The sequence below is a fragment of the Bos indicus x Bos taurus genome, chromosome 14, assembly GCF_003369695.1.
Source record: "Bos indicus x Bos taurus breed Angus x Brahman F1 hybrid chromosome 14, Bos_hybrid_MaternalHap_v2.0, whole genome shotgun sequence".
Classification (NCBI taxonomy): domain Eukaryota; kingdom Metazoa; phylum Chordata; class Mammalia; order Artiodactyla; family Bovidae; genus Bos; species Bos indicus x Bos taurus.
In genome coordinates, this window is record NC_040089.1 from 52,090,179 (window position 1) to 52,107,081 (window position 16,903).

General features: G+C 36.6%; 1 protein-coding gene across 2 annotated transcripts in view; it reads left to right on the forward strand.

Moving 5' to 3' along the window:
- The window catches only part of CSMD3 (CUB and Sushi multiple domains 3), a 1,467,857-nt gene that overhangs the window by 995,617 nt on the left and 455,337 nt on the right, over nt 1-16,903 (forward strand). The gene's annotated exons all lie outside the window — the stretch shown is intronic.

Below are 16,903 nucleotides of genomic sequence, written 5' to 3' on the forward strand. Positions count from 1 at the left end.
TTGAGTTATCAAGGCAAGTATTGCCTCAATATATGCAATCTACAGAATAATCTATTATGATAGATGAATTCCGATGGGAATTCATGTTGTGAAATAAAGAATAGCAATAATTAAAGTATTGAACATTTGAAGCACCATCTCAACCTTTGGAAATGAATATTTTGACTGATAGAAAAAAAAATATCTGTAGAGAAATGAAGGACTTTTCACTAGGACTTAAAATCATTTTCTATTTATACAGGAAATAAACAAGAATTTCTTTAGGTGATCACCCATTCAGTGGTTATCAGTACTCATTTTTATAATAGAACAAGATACAAGTGATTTTGCTATTTCAAAAAGCTCTTAAAACTCTCAAATGTATTTAACTTGAATTTAATTATAAATTTGTGGGTCACAGTTGTTTGTAAGTTATACTACAAAACCAGGTGAATTTGTAGAGCTTTGATCTGTGGTTTAAGACTTTATCCTTTTTTTACTTATTTTAATGGAGGCAAATTCCCTCTAGATTAAAAAATTAATGAAGAAGAGGATTCCTTCTGTGACTTATTCCATACATTGCTCACTGTATGGAATGTTGTGGGAATCCTGTGAATCCTTAAATCTAGTAAAACAAAATTGATATTTCAGGTTAATATGGGTCTGAAGGTTTTTATAGTGCTGAGATTGTTTTCATAGCCCCTAAGTGTTATATAACAGAGAAGCTGATATTTAACAGATGAAATGTCTTTACTCCCAAAACATCTTTTCCAGGGAGATATATAGAGTGTAGTCTTTCTGGTTTTGTTTCTATGTTTGTTTTTGTTGTTGTTGCTGATTTTGTTTGTTTGTTTGTTTGTTTTACTGTCTCCAGATTTGGAATTCTCCTCTGTATCTGAATTGTCCCTGTTTCCATTTTCATTTGGTGTGAATATTTTCAAAGGTCAATTAATGAAAACCTTGGGAATAGGGTGTTTGGCTTTATATTCTGGTCATTTGATACTGGGTTAATTCACTTTTCTAAACTTTGTTTTTCTCATCAGCAAAATGGTTGCAACATTATGTTAATGTTAGTTATGAGGGTTAAAAAGATCAGCCATGCTAGTAGACACCCAATACAATTACTGGAATATTGGAGGAGTTCAGAGTTTAGATGTTGAGAACTTATTATATTGAGAATAATCTGCAATGTTAGTTTATTTGAACAAATTTTATTTCTTCTTAGATTCTTTGTAGTTTTCATGTAATATATCGCTAAAGTCAACAAGCCACCAGAAAAGCCCTTCTCTAGTGCATATTTGCTTAAAAACATCACTTAGTCCTCAGTATTGCCAGCCTCATAGAAAGCTTATGTTATAGACAGGGGCCTAGTTATGAGTAAGTTATATTCCAAAAATTTCCTTCTACTTTGGTTATTTGGAATCTAGGTAGTTTTGCCTTGGCACAGGGTTGCAAACAGGGACATTCCCAGAACAAACAAGAAGTGATTATAAATTTTGTATCAAGTGTAAAATTAATACTAACATTTACTAAAAAGACTTATGTATACCTAGGTTACATAAGACTGTCCCTGATTCTGAACAGTAAGGCAACTGATAAAGCAGTTTTTGGAAACTTGCTTTTCATTTATATTTTACTTTAATTTTGATTCTATATTTACACTATAAATTTGTTAGCGTCTGTTTCTGTGGGTAGAATTTGATGAAAGGTATCTTAATTCTAGATGTTAGAAGAATAATAGTATTTTCATTTAAGGAATTTCTGGAATAACCTCTTCATTTATGTTTCAAGGTAATATTTTTAAAAAATAACAAACAATAACACCATAATATTGTCTATACAGTCTGTAAAGCATTATTTCATGTAGTGTCCCATTCCTGAAATCAGCCTATACTTTGAAAGTAGCTTTGAGTTCAGTATCTCAGTCATGTCTGATGAATCGCAGCACACCAGGCCTCCCTGTCCATCACCAACTCCCGGAGTTCATCCAAACTCATGTCCATCGAGTCGGTGAAGCCATCCAGCCATCTCATCCTCTGTTGTCCCCTTCTCCTCCTGCCGCCAATCCCTCCCAGAATCAGAATCTTTTCCAATGAGTCAACTCTTTGCATGAGGTGGCCTAAGTATTGGAGTTTCAGCCTCAGCATCGTTCCTTCCAATGAACACCCAGGACTGGTCTCCTTAAGGATGGACTGGTTGGATCTCCTTGCAGTCCAAGGGACTTGCAAGAGTCTTCTCCTGCACCACAGTTCAAAAGCATCAATTCTTCAGTGCTCAGCTTTCTTCACAGTCCAACTCTCACATCCATACATAAACACTGGAAAAAACATAGCCTTGACTAGATGAAACTTTGTTGGCAAAGTAATATCTCTGTTTTTTAAATATGCTATCTAGGTTGGTCATAACTTTCCTTCCAAGGAGTAAGCGTCTTTTAATTTCATGGCTACAATCACCATCTGCAGTGATTTTGGAGCCCCCCAAAATAAAGTCTGACACTATTTCCCCATCTATTTCCCATGAAGTGATGGGGCCAGATGCCATGATCTTCGTTTTCTGAATGTTGAGCTTTAAGCCAACTTTTTCACTCTCCTCTTTCACTTTCATCAAGAGGCTTTTTAATTCCTCTTCACTTTCTGCCTTAAGGGTGATGTCATCTGTATATCTGAGGTTACTGATATTTCTCCCGGCAATCTTGATTCCAGCTTGTGCTTCTTCCAGCCCAGCGTTTCTCATGATGTACACTACATATAAGTTAAATAAGTAGGGTGACAATGTACAGCCTTGGCGTACTCCTTTTCCTATTTGGAACCAGTCTGTTGTTCCATGTGCGGTTCTAACTGTTGCTTCCTAACCTGCATATAGGTTTCTCAGGAGGCAGGTCAAGTGGTCTGGTATTCCCATATATTGAAGAATATTCCACAGTTTATTGTGATCCATACAGTCAAAGCCTTTGGCATAGTCAATAAAGCAGAAATAGATGTTTTTTCTGGAATTCCCTTGCTTTTTCGATGATCCAGCGGATGTTGGCAATTTGATGTCTGGTTCCTCTGCCTTTTCTAAAACCAGCTTGAACATCTGGAAGTTCACAGTTCACGTATTGCTGAAGCCTGGCTTGCAGAATTTTGAGCATTACTTTACTAGCATGTGAGATGAGTGCAATTGTGCAGTAGTTTGAGAATTTTTTGGCATTGCCTTTCTTTGGGATTGGAATGAAAACTGACCTTTTCCAGTCCTGTGGCCACTGCTGAGTTTTCCAAATTTGCTGGTATATTGAGTGCAGCACTTTCACAACATCATCTTTCAGGATTTGAAAGAGCTCAACTGGAATTCCATCACCTCCTCTAACTTTGTTCATAGTGATGCTTTCTAAGGCCCACTTGACTTCACATTCCAGAAAAGTAGCTTTAGCATAATAATATTATCAGTGAAACTATTAAAAGCTCAAGATTGCACACAAACTCAAGGTCAGAATCATGTCTGTCACAAGTTCTTAGGTCCAGAGTTATGCTCCATTTACAACAGCCCACTGCTGTCTTTGACTGGAGGCTTCAGTAAAGTTGAGAGGAAATCTGGTCTTAACTATAATTGATATATGGCTTCAGAAAACTCCTTAGGCTATCCTCTATTTTAATTGGAAGAAACCTCTTCTACTGTGAACCATTTATTGAGGTTACTTAAGTGCAGGGAAATATTAAATTTTACATTATTTTTTTTGAAGTATAGTAGATATCAGTTTAGTTCAGTTGATCAGTCATGTCCGACTCTTTGCAACCCCATGAACTGCAACACTCCAGGCCTCCCTGTCCATCACCAACTCCCAGAGTTCACTTAGACTCATGTCCATCGAGTCGGTGATTCCATCCAGCCATCTCATGCTCTGTCGTCCCCTTCTCCTCCTGCCCCCAATCCCTCCCAGCATCAGAGTCTTTTCCAATGAGTCAACTCTTCGCATGAGGTGGCCAAAGTACTGGAGTTTCAGCTTTAGCATCATTCCTTCCAAAGAACACCCAGGGCTGATCTCCTTTAGAATGGACTGGTTGGATCTCCTTGCAGTCCAAGGGACTCTCAAGAGTCTTCTCCAACACCACAGTTCAAAAGCATCAATTCTTCAGCACTCAGCTTTCTTCACAGTCCAACTCTCACCTCCATACATGACTACTGAAGAAACCCTCCCTTGACTAGACTGACCTTTGTTGGCAAAGTAATGTCTCTGCTTTTGAATATGCTATCTTGGTCGGTCATAACTTTCCTTCCAAGGAGTAAGCGTCTTTTAATTTCATGGCTGCAATCACCATCTGCAGTTGATTTTGGAGCCCCCAAAAATAAAAAAGTCTGACACTGTTTCCCCATCTATTTCCCATGAAGTGATGGGACCAGATGCCATGACCTTCATTTTCTGAATGTTGAACTTTAAGCCAACTTTTCACTCTCCTCTTTCACTTGCATCAAGAGGCTTTTTAGTTCCTCTTCACTTTCTGCCATAAGGGTGGTGTCAGCTGCATATCTGAGGTTATTCGTATTTCTCCCGGCAGTCTTGATTCCAGCTTGTGCTTCTTCCTGCCCAGCGTTTCTCATGATGTACTCTGCATATAAATTAAATAAGCAGAGTGACAGTATACAGCCTTGGCGTACTCCTTTTCCTATTTGGAACCAGTCTGTTGGTCCATGCCCAGTTCTAACTGTTGCTTCCTAACTTGCATATAGGTTTCTCAAGAGGCAGGTCAGGTGGTCTGGTATTCCCATCTCTTTCAGAATTGTCCACAATTTATTGTGATCCACACAGTCAAAGGCTTTGGCATAGTCAATAAAGCAGAAATAGATGTTTTTCTGGAACTCTCTTGCTTTTTTGATGATCCAGCGGATGTTGGCAATTTGATCTCTGGTTCCTCTGCCTTTTCTAAAACCAGCTTGAGCATCTGGAAGTTCATGGTTCATTTATTGCTGAAGCCTGGTACGATCTTATATTTGTCTGAGGTGTACAACACAGTGATTCAGCATTTATATACATTATGGATTGATTACCACGGTAAGTCCAGTAACCATCTGCCACCATACAGAGTTACTGCAGTATTCCTTATGCTGTTCACTACATCCCTGTGACTTATTTATTTTATGATTGGAAATTTGTACCTCTTAAACCCTTTCACTTATCTTGTTGAACCCCCACTCCCTCACCTCTGGCAGCCACCAATTTTTTCTTTGTATGTATGAGTCTGTTTCTATTTCAATTTGTTTGTTTTGTTGTTTAGATTCTACATATAAGGGACATCATATAGTCATTGTCCTTTTCTCTTTTGACTTATTTCATTTACCTTAATATCCATACTATCCCAAGCGCATGGAAATTTGTAGAGGCAGGAAAATAATCTTGATAGAACTTGAGATCATAACACTCACCATCGAGTGGGTGTTACAGGGATTCTTCTCCCTAAAGAGTAGTGTCTGTTGCAGGCACATAGTTTATATTTATGTTTCATTCTTTCCTAAGTTATGTGATCTTTGAAAAGTTGTTCACATCTCTTTCCTGCCAAGTTTTCTCAAATATGATGTTTTCTAAAATATTATAATTACATCCATGCTGCAAGATAGTTTATAGCTCTAAGAAATAAAAGACGTGTAAATCACCTAATGTATCACTCAACAAGTGACACTTGCTCAACTAACCTCATCCCTTTTCCTTGTGCCTACAACTATCTCCACCACCTAATAGTCAGTTCTCCTAAGGGCCATGATAACTGATAGCAGTGAAGAGTAATTTTCACCACCAAGCAGGAGAGGAAAGAGAAGGAAAGGAGGAGATTAAAAAGTTTTACTATGCTATGATCAGCTGAGTACTTCGCACACATAATCCTATTTACTACTTGGTGATCAAGATGATCCTATTTACTACTTAGTAATCAAGATCAATTTTAACTTTTAAAGAAATATATATCTATACTTATGTTTTCCATTTTGAAAAAAGTAAAAATAACTAACATGTAAAATGATATTTCAGTGGATATATTTTACATTAAGTGATTATCCTGGTGATCCACGTTTCTGTGAAAATGGTCACATATTTTAACCAAATATCTAAAAGCAAAAAAAGAAAGAAAAGTGTAAACAAATGTCATTACTTTGAAAATAAGAAACAGTGACTTGTTTTTGGTCAAAAAATATTTGATTTTAAAAAAAAATTTGATTTCCCTTTCTTAAATACACATTACAAAAAAAGCAAGAAACAAACAAACAAAAAACCTAGTAGTTCCCTTGTCATCTTTCGAGATAAAAAAAACAAAAAAAAAACTTACGTGTCTTCATTTAGCTTCCCAACATTCCAGGAACCCATGCCAGGTCATGTTGCAAATAAACAAGGACCTAATGGAAGTATTTTGTTTTGGAAAGTAAATTAGCAAGTTAAATATTAATAATGTTTCTTTAGGCAAGAATCCACATATTTTAAGAAGTCCATAAATTTGAAAGTTATTTTAAAAACATTAATTCATTCATCCTTATAGTTTATTTAACACAGCAACTTCTATTTCTAATTTTATGAATCATTAATTTTTTATCTGACCTTGGAGAAGTAGCATGTTGCCTAGATCATGAGTGAAATGAGAAAAATGATAACTCCACATTACACATCTACATAGGTTTCTCACTCTTCAGAACTTTTAGATGATATATACTGATGGTTACTTATTATTTAGTTTTAAAATGAATTTTAAAATTATGGGAAACAAAGTGAAGCATTTGTGGGGATTCTCTGTACTATCATTATAACTTCTTTTAAATCTAAAATTATTCTAAAATTAAAATTTTATTAAAAATTCAGAACAAGAAAGGATCAATTGCACTTGAAAAGACAGTTCATTTTTAATCAAATTCTTTTTATTTCATCTCAACTTCTGAACTCTCTTGTATCTCAGATACCCACTTCCTATGTCAGGTATGACTGATTTATTGGTAGTTGGCATTGTAGAAATAGAGTGTTATAGAAAGCATATTAAGATTAAGATATTTCACCAGCTCTCAGACACTACCAGTAATTAGTTGGATGATTTTAAGCAAATATCTTAATTTTATGTGCTTCTCTTTTCTGGAAAGAATAATGCCAATATGAGTTATACTCAACACAAACATCTCTTATAAAGAGAACAAAAATAATTTGATAAATTATGTATACAAATGTATATATTTTTCTTATATAATTATGATTAGGTGTATTTTCTTGATTTGGCAATATAAAAAAATCTATATTATTACCTTATAGTTTGGTGCTTTATATTTTTTTAAAGATTTTCTTGCTTGCAACCTTGTGAAGTAAGCAGAGGAGATATTATTCCCACTTGACAGCTGAGAAAATGTTGTTACAGAAACATTATAAGTAATTAGTGGAAGGTTATACCAAAAACACAGAAACCAAGTCTCAAACTTTTTAGATCAGTGTTGTAGTTGAAACCGTTTACCTAAGATTGGGACTTGAACCCATGTGCAGGGACTCAAATCCTGCCAAAACCTTGCTTTGAACTTGAACCCATGTGGCTGGGACTTGAACTTTGCCAAAACCCTGCCTGGGATTGAACCCACACTGTGGGTACTGGAACCCTGCCAAAAATCCCTCAATTTGGGATTCTAACCCACATGGCCAGGACTCAAACTCAGCCAAAACCCAGTTTGAGACTTGAACCGCAATCTTAAACATCCAATGTCTGGACTTACTGAGACTCAGGTTCTTTGATCTCAGCACAGAAGGAATTCAAACTGATAAACAGGAAGTAGATTTATTAATATAGGATGCCTGTAAGAGATGCAGGGACCTCTGCCCTGAAGACTCAGTGGGCTATAATTTATAAAGGAAAGAAAAGGAGGCGAAAAGACTGCCTTCTTCAGGTAGATATAGATGCAGAAGTAAGGCATGCATCATTAGCTCCTCCTTGATATTAGTCAGGAAAGTGTCTGACCCTAGGAGGTCAAACTAGGATTATCATGTTTGTAAAAGGTAGGCCTTCCGTCTAGTAACCTGAGGCATATTTTGTGGTTTTGTTTATGGTTTTATAATTAAGGGGCTTCCCTGGTGGCTCAGATGGTAAAGCATCCACACACAATGTGGGAGACCAGGGTTCAATCCCTGGGTTGGGAAGATCCCCTGGAAATGGCAACCCACTCCAGTATTCTTGCCTGGAGAATCCCATGGACAGAGGAACCTGGTGGGCTATAGTCCATGGGGTCGCAAAGAGTCAGACACAACTGAGTGACTTCACTTCACTTATAATTAAGCAAGCCTGCTTCATTGAATAATGTTCCAGTAGCTTTCTTGAGCTATTATTGACTTATAAAGGCCTCCCGAAGTTTCTTAGGTTTCCTTCTCTATGTGTAGTCCCCTACTGACACTTCTACAACTGCTTGTAACTATCCTATTCTATTCTATCCCATTCGTGGTGTTCCAGGTGGTATTTCTTTATTACCTTACTTATTATATATATGTATACAGAAGCTTTTCTACTATGCTTGATAAAGGCTTGAGAAAGAACATCAAAAAAAAAAAAAAAAAAGAAGAGGTGGAGTAATTGGAAAACGTAAATTAAATGAAATGAGAGCACTGAATATGAAATATAAAAAGTGAAACAGAATAGATAAAAGATCATCATATAGTCCAGTTGTTTTTCAACATGGCTGCTTATTAGAATATTACCTTATTTATTTATCCACTATTTTGAAAGACTACCATTTGTTTTTCTTAATGGAATAGACCATGGGTAAGTAAACATTTTTTTCTATGAAGTGCTAGATAGTAGACATTTCAGTCTTTGTGGCCCACACAGTTTCAATCACAGCTATTTAATTCTGACATTGTATTGTGAAAGAAACAATAAATAATACATAAATGAATAAATGTGTTTGTATTCCTATAAACCTTCGTCTACAAAGATAACAGACTGGATGTAGCCCTCAGGTCATAGCTTGTGATTTCTGCAGCAGATTTACCAAGTTTAAAGTTACTAGTCATTCATCCCTAAGGGAAGAAGGAAAGATCCTTTTCCCATTCTCTATTTTTTTCATCACAGGTTCTGTTTATTAAAGGAGCATATCGTTTACTTAATTCTAGCAGATTTCTCTTGTTTTTACAGAAAGAGTATTAGGATTGTATATGTTTGTATGTATCTGTGTATGAACGTGAAAGTCACTCAGTTGAGTCTGACTCTTTGCGACCTCATGGACTATACAGTACATGGAATTCTCCAGGCCAGAATACTGGAGTGGGTAGCCTTTCCCTTCTCCAGGGGATCTTCCCAACCCAAGACTTGAACCCAGGTCTCCTGTACTGCAGGCAGATTCTTTACTAGCTGAGCCATAAGGGAAACCCAAGAATACTGGAGTGGGTAGCATCAGTGTGTATGAACACTGATGCAATTTATGGGTAATTTATTTCATAACCATCTCCAGATCCTTTCATATACCCAGATCTCTTCTGAGTACCAAGTCTGTATTCCCACTGGCACATCGGGCTGGTCCACATGGATAGCCTCCCATGGAAACACTGCTTCACATTCCAAAACAACTCATTATCTCCTCCACCAAATCAACTCTCCCTTCTGCACTGCTTAGTTCAGATATGGTATCATTCTCATTCAACCATACAAGCTAGAAATTGTGTTATATTTTACTTTTTCCTCTCTCTTTCTACCCATACTAGAAGTCACTGAGACCTACTACCAAGAGCTATTGTTCAAATTTACCACCATTTCCATTCTCATTACCCTTATTTTCATCTAGCTCTCATTAATTCTCATAAAAATGAACATAATAGCACTATAATAATAATGTGTGGTAGGCACTGTGTTTATATATATATATATATATATATATATATATATATAGTCAGAAGAGTGTGTACTTTGCTCAGTTCTGTCTTGATGCAACAAAGATTTGAAATGGCGGACCAGTGTTACAACTCGGTTACAGCTCAGAGTTTTACTTGGCAAACCAAGGATAGTACACTTTGAGGTGTGAGGGCAGATGGGCCCCAAAGGAGATGCCTCAACCCATCTCGGCTCCCTGTTTTCATATGTTTTGTCTCCTCCCCCTTCACCTGCCCTATGTAAATCAGGGCTAACCAAGAAGGGGGTGTGTTTGTTTTACCTGAGGTTCTCACTCCCAGTCTGCAGATTTTCTTTTGTTCCGTTTTCATGGGATTTTCCCTTTGTATTTTAGCCACCACCATTTTGGACTCCTTTTTCCTATTCTAACTACCCAATATGAGACAGTATTATTATCCCATTTTAAAAGCTAGCCAGATTAATTATTTAACTTGGTAAAAAGCTTGAAATCAACTCTTTCTGATTACAGCTTATGTTTTAGCAATTGCATGTATAATCCTACTATAACCTTTCTTCTTTTCTAGCTGGACTTCCTGTTTTCAAATTTCCCTTATCTAATTATCTTCAATTGCATTACTAGTGATATTCTCTTTTATTGATGAGTAAAAAGTAACCACTAATTTTGCAGTTTAAAACAGCATATTTACTTTCTCTTGGTTTCTGCAGATAGGGAGTATGGACACGGTTTAACTGAATCTTCTCTTAGGGTCTCAAGGACCAGGGCAGAATTCTTAACTGAGGTTCAGTATCCTCTTTCATATTCACATCATTAACGGATGTCGTTACTTCCTTCTTGTTGTAGGACTTAGAGCGTCAGTCCTTTGCTCACTTCCTAGGGACCAAACACAGTTCCTTGCCATATGAACTTCCCAAGCTTGGATGCTTCCTTCATCAAAACAGCAAGTCTATCTAGTAAATCACTGCTGTGTGCTGCATGTGTGTTCAGTCATGTCCGACTCTTGGGGCCCTATGAAATGTAGTCCACAGGGCTCCTCTGCCCATGGGATTTTCCAGGTAAGAACACTGTAGTGGGTAGCCATTTCCTCCTCTGGGGGATCTAACCGACCCAGGGGTTGAACCTGTGTCTCCTGCATTGCAGGTGGATCCTTTACCACTTAGCCACCTGGGAAGCTCAGTATCACTAGCAAGATTCAGTTCTGAATGTTATAAAATCATAGGAGTAATGAAAAACAAATCATAAGTCCCACTTAACTCAATGGGCGGGGGCTGCATTAAAGCATGAATGCCATAAGGTGGGTATAATATGAGATTCACCTTAAAGTTGACACCAGGAAACCTTAGAAAGATCAGATCATCTTTATCCCCTGCATAAATCACTAGGTGCTTTCCCATGCCTATTCAGTTCATTCACTCAGTTGTGTCCGATTCTTGGCAACCCCATGGACTGCAGCATACCAGGCCTCCCTGTCCATCACCAACTCCCAGAGCTTGCTCAAACTCATCTCCATTGAGTCCGTGATGTCATCCAACCATCTCATCCTCTGTCATCCCCTTCTCCTCCTGCCTTCAATCTTTCCCAGTGTCAGGGTCTTTTCCAATGAGTCAGATCTTTGCATCAGGTGGACAAAGTATTGGAGTTTCAACTTCAGCATCAGTCTTTCTAATGAATATGCAGAACTGATTTCCTTTATGATTGACTGGTTTGATCTCCTTGCAGTCCAAGGGATTCTCAAGAGTCTTCCCCAACACCACAGTTCAAAGTCATCAATTTTTCAGCACTCAGCTTTCTTTATGGTCCAACTCTCACATCCATATATGGCCACTGGAAAAACTGTATCTTTGACTAGATAGACCTTTGTTGGCAAAGTAATGTCTCTGCTTTTTAATATGCTGTCTAGGCTGGTCATAGCTTTTATTCCAAGGAAGAAGTGTCTTTTAATTTCATGGCTGCAGTCACCATATGCAGTGATTTTGGAGCCCTCCAAAATAAAATCTTCACTGTTTCCATTGTTTCCCCATCTATTTGCCATGAAGTGATAGGACCAGATGACATGATCTTAGTTTTCTGGATGTTGAATTTTAAGCCAACTTTTTCACTGTCCTCTTTCACTTTCATCAAGAATGAAATGCCTATTAGATTATTAGATCTATACCTGTTAGATTTGGTTGAAATTCCAGAAGTCTTTTCTTAGGTTGGCCTTCCTGCCCTCTATACAGTCATTTCCCTTTATGCGTCCTAGATTATATCCACAAGATGCTACGTATCATTCCCAAACACACCAAGCATGTTCTTCTTTTTAAGATGCACAGGATGTGTTGAGATCTACTCTATATGCAAATGATCAAACTTTTACTTGTACTGACAAAAGCAAACAAATAATATCTTTAGCTCTAAGAAGGTACCTGTGAAGTTAGAGTGAGAGAAAGCCCTGAAAGCATTGTTAAATGGCTGGAAGACACTTTGCATTTTAATCAGTTGAGTTTTCATTTCTACCACCATACCATGGATAAAGCCACCATTATCTCTCATTATCTACTTTATTATTGTGACAGCCCAAACAGACTCTAGTCTTGTCCATTTTCCCTAAAGTAAATAGTAGAGTCAGATTGAATTTCTTATGATACAAATTTGATGAGTCACTCTCTTGCTTTAAATTCTTCCATTGTTCTCCATTGCTCTCAGAATAAGTTCTGATTGTTACCCTCTTACTCCTATCCTCACCCCATAAGTTCATCTAACTAATTTATTCTTCAGATTCATCTTATTTACCTACCCTGATATGAAGCCTTTCTTGACCTTCAAAACGTGTTTTGGATGTCCTTCCTACAGGCTGCATTTGCTTTTCTGTATTTATTCTTTCTAGGATTCATAATGCTGTATTGAATTGCCTTTTTATCTACATCAGTGTTTAGCATATAGAAAGCTTTCAGTAAATTTGTTGAGTTGATAAAGAATGAATATATAATAGGGGCAAAGCTCCTTTGTTTTTGCATTTTCAATTTGCTAACTTTAACATATATGAACAAAGCTGTACTTCAGAAGTACTCTATTCAGCCTAACACCAATAAAGGAATGTAATTGCCTTTTCAGCCTGGACCATCACTCTAGTATCTATAATGCATTTGCTATGTGGATATTAACACTCAACCCCTCAAGTCTAATAAGTCAACCAAACAATAAACAATGAAAGTGCCTGTAAAGACTACTAACATAAAGTCTATAATAGGAACCAAAAAGATTAATTTATAAAAATTGAACAGGGTGAGAAAATACTGAATCTCATATCTGTATATGGAATAAATCTTTCCCCAATATGTAGTGAAAGTGAGAGCTCAATAAGGAGACTGACTGACATTTTCCCCCTAGTGGAATGAAAAGGAAACTGATAAAAACATTTTCCACAATTTTCATTAGATAAATATATTTACAATATTTTTATTTGAAGCAGGATTAGATTAGGAGCAAATTTTTCCATATGGAAATATGAGCCATAAAGAATGGAAGCATTAAATAAGCCAGTGTAAATGGGAAAGAAACAATGTACATTTCCTATTTAATATAACTGCATTGATCAGTGTAAGCTGAAATTCTTCTCATTCTTTTAGAACTTATAAACAAGCCGATTTATGGAGAACCTTTTATCATCTAAGTAAGTAATATAATCTTAGTAATCTCCTGAACTTATTTTATTATATTTTAGTTGGCAAGTGAATCAGTTCAGTTCAGTTCAGTAGCTGAGTCGTGTCTGACTCTTTGCGACCATATGGACTGTAGCACGCCAGGCCTCCTTGTCCATCACCAATTCCCAGAGTTTACTCAAACTCATGTCCATTGAGTAAGTGTTGCCATCCAATCGTCTCATCTGCTGTCGTCCCTTTCTCCTCCTGCCTTCAATCTTTTCCAGCATCAGGGGCTTTTTGAAGAAGTCAGTTCTTCTCATCACGTGGGCAGATTATTGGAGTTTCAGCTTCAGCATCAGTCTTTCCAATTAATATTCAGGATTGATTTCCTTTAGGATGGACAGCTTGGATCTCTTTGCAGTCCAAGGGACTCTCAAGAGTCTTCTCCAGTACCACAGTTCAAAAGCGTCAATTCTTCAGCACTCAGCTTTCTTTGTAGTCCAACTCTCACATCCGTACATGACTACTGGAAAAACTATAGCTTTGACTAGACAGACCTTTGTTGGTAAAGTAATGTCTCAGCTTTTTAATATGCTGTCTAGGTTGGTCATAACTTTTCTTCCAAGGAACAAGTGTCTTTTAATTTCATGGCTGCAATCACCATCTGCAGTGATTTTGGAGCCCCCCCAAGAAAAGTCTGCCACTATTTCCACTGTTTCCCCATCTGTTTGTCATGAAGTGATGGAAGAGGATGCCATGATCTTAGTTTTCTGAATGTTGAGCCTTAAGACAACTTTTTCACTCTCCTCTTTCACTTTCATCAAGAGGCTCTTTAGTTCTTCTTCAATTTCTGCCATAAGGGTGGTGTCATCTGCATATCTGAGGTTTTTGATATTTCTCCCAAAAATCTTGATTCCAGCTTCTGCTTCATCCAGCTTGGCATTTCTCATGATGTACTCTGCAAGTGAATACATGCTGTTTCATCTGATGGCTGGAGGCCCTCGAAGGTGAAGGCTGTATGTTAGTTATCTTTCTACCTCCTATGTGTTTGCCATACTCTGGCATGTCACGGATGCCCATTCTGAGCTTAGGACACAGTATAAAGTTAATTCACCATGTGATTATCATGAAAAAAAGTTAGAGTAGATAGAGAATGGTGATTCACTTATAAGGATACTTTCATTGAAATGATCCTCTGCATTATTAGAGTTTCAGATTTATTTGGAGAAATTAAAAAAAAAAATTTTGAGGACCTGAAATAGTAGACTCCTAAGAAGCGGTCCATTTCCATTATAGGTCCTCATGCTCTGTGAATCTTGTTGCAAGCCAAAATCTGCCTGCCAATTGGAAAATTATTTCTGGGATGACATAGAGGATACAGACTCTTTAGAGAGAACTGACTTGCAGAGAGGAGCAAAAAGTAGGGTATTTACTGGAATCTGTGCTTCAGAGTCTTGGCTTAAAGCAATAGTAAGGGTCTCACATTAGGAAGAATCACAAAGGTACCAGAGGCACTTGCTATCTCTGCAACCTCTAAGTTACCTCTTCATGCTATTGCGGAGAATATGCCCAAGTTCAGAAATACCTGTTATTCCTCTGTGTCTTCCTCTGTTCTTCCTCTGTATCCTGGGCATACTGGAAAACATAATGAGAAAAGGGGACATGATTAGACCTATAAGTAATGTTTTAAAGGAAAATAAATGTTGTAATATTAACCTGAAAAGTGTGAAATTCATTAGCTTTGTCATTAGACAAACTAACTCTGGTATTTAGTTTAATATATCTTTACTTCATTAGAAAGTGATTGGTCTCTAGTACATATTAGTGCCAGATAAGAAATATTTGCCTGAGGTAATTATAAAAGCTAATATTTGTTGTGTGTTTACTACATGCCTGCCATGGTCTTATAAGGTTTGAATAAGAATACTGAGAGACAGGGAGGTTAAGCGATTTTTCCTAGGAAATTTTTATTTGAAATTTTTATTTGAAGCAGATTAGATTGGGTGCAAATTTTTGCTCTATGTAAATATGAGGCATAAAAAATGAAAGCATTAAATAAGCCAGTGTGATGATAGTCTATGCATATCCCCAAACTGATTCTTGCTTACTACTGTGACATCTGTGGCTCTCAGGAAATGCCATCATTTGGCAATGCAGATAAATGGAGGAGATAATTAAATGTTATTGTTACTTGTAACTGAATTATATTTTGATTCCCTGTCTCAAGAGAGGGTAGGATTTAATTGAAGTTGCAATAGATCGACAGTATCTAAAAGCCTTTGAAACTGGGAGAAAAGGTCATCACCACATAAGGCAAATACATTTTAAAATTATTTCTAATTCTCTGTTTTTGTAAAACTAATGTGTCTGTTTTCTGCATACAGTTTTCTTTTTTTAATTTCAGCCTCATAATATTAAAATAATAGCAAAAATATGCATGTCATTAGTACAGAGGTTGATTCCTAATAAACGGTTTTATTGTTTGTCATCTGGTAATGCACTTAGCTATGTTCAAATGTATCTAGGGCTTTGAAAAACAAACAGAAGTTCACTGAAACAGAATAGAGCTATCAATTAGTAACAGTGCATTGTACTAAGGAACCAATCAGCTGTAAGTTCAGTGGCACTAATGGGGGTAGGTTTAGGGTGAGTCCAATACAGTAAGCCATGATTATTCTACCTAGTAAATGCATTCAGCCCACAATAGAGGGTATGTAATAAAATGAATTTCATATTTTTCAACATTATTTATGTTTTTAACTGTTTTCTCTTAATTTACCAATCTTAAATCCAATTCCTTCACTGCAAAACAAACTATCTGAAATAATCTTCCTTTGTTTATTATAATAAGACAGTTGTTGCAGTAGAAATACTATAATGTTACAAAATAAGTATCATGAGTTAAAACCAAAATCAAGAAGGGTCAGGTATGATAGAGTATGCTTATATAAATAAACCTTGGTAATCATAAGAAATGTCAAAGTAAATTACGGAGAAAGCAAGAGAAAAATGAATTTAGAGCTTTGGGAAATAATTTTCAGAATTTAAATATTCCCCTTCAAGAAGGTGTTTTAAAGGAAAGGATTACTGACCCTTCCACAAACTAAATTTCTGGCTACAAGCCATTTTTTACATCTTTGCCTTGTACCTTAGTACTCTCTTTGTAGCTCTCTTTGAATCGCAGTTCAATTATTGTTGTGCTTAATATGTAGGTAACACTTTTCTTTTCACATGTTTTAATCAGTCTACAAAGACTGTGTTTCAAAAACTGATGGATAGTTTTTATGTCATTCATTTAACTACCCCTTTCTGAATTTGTAGTAGGTGATGTTTTTTGTTATGCTTAGCTACAGATCCTGCAGACTTAAAAAAGACATAACCTTTTCTTATCCTGTAAAATTAGAATCTCAACTGAGTCTAATCACAATTTTCCCCCAAAAAAAGAAAAGAAAATCCTGGGTTTTGTTTGTTCTGAAAGCTTT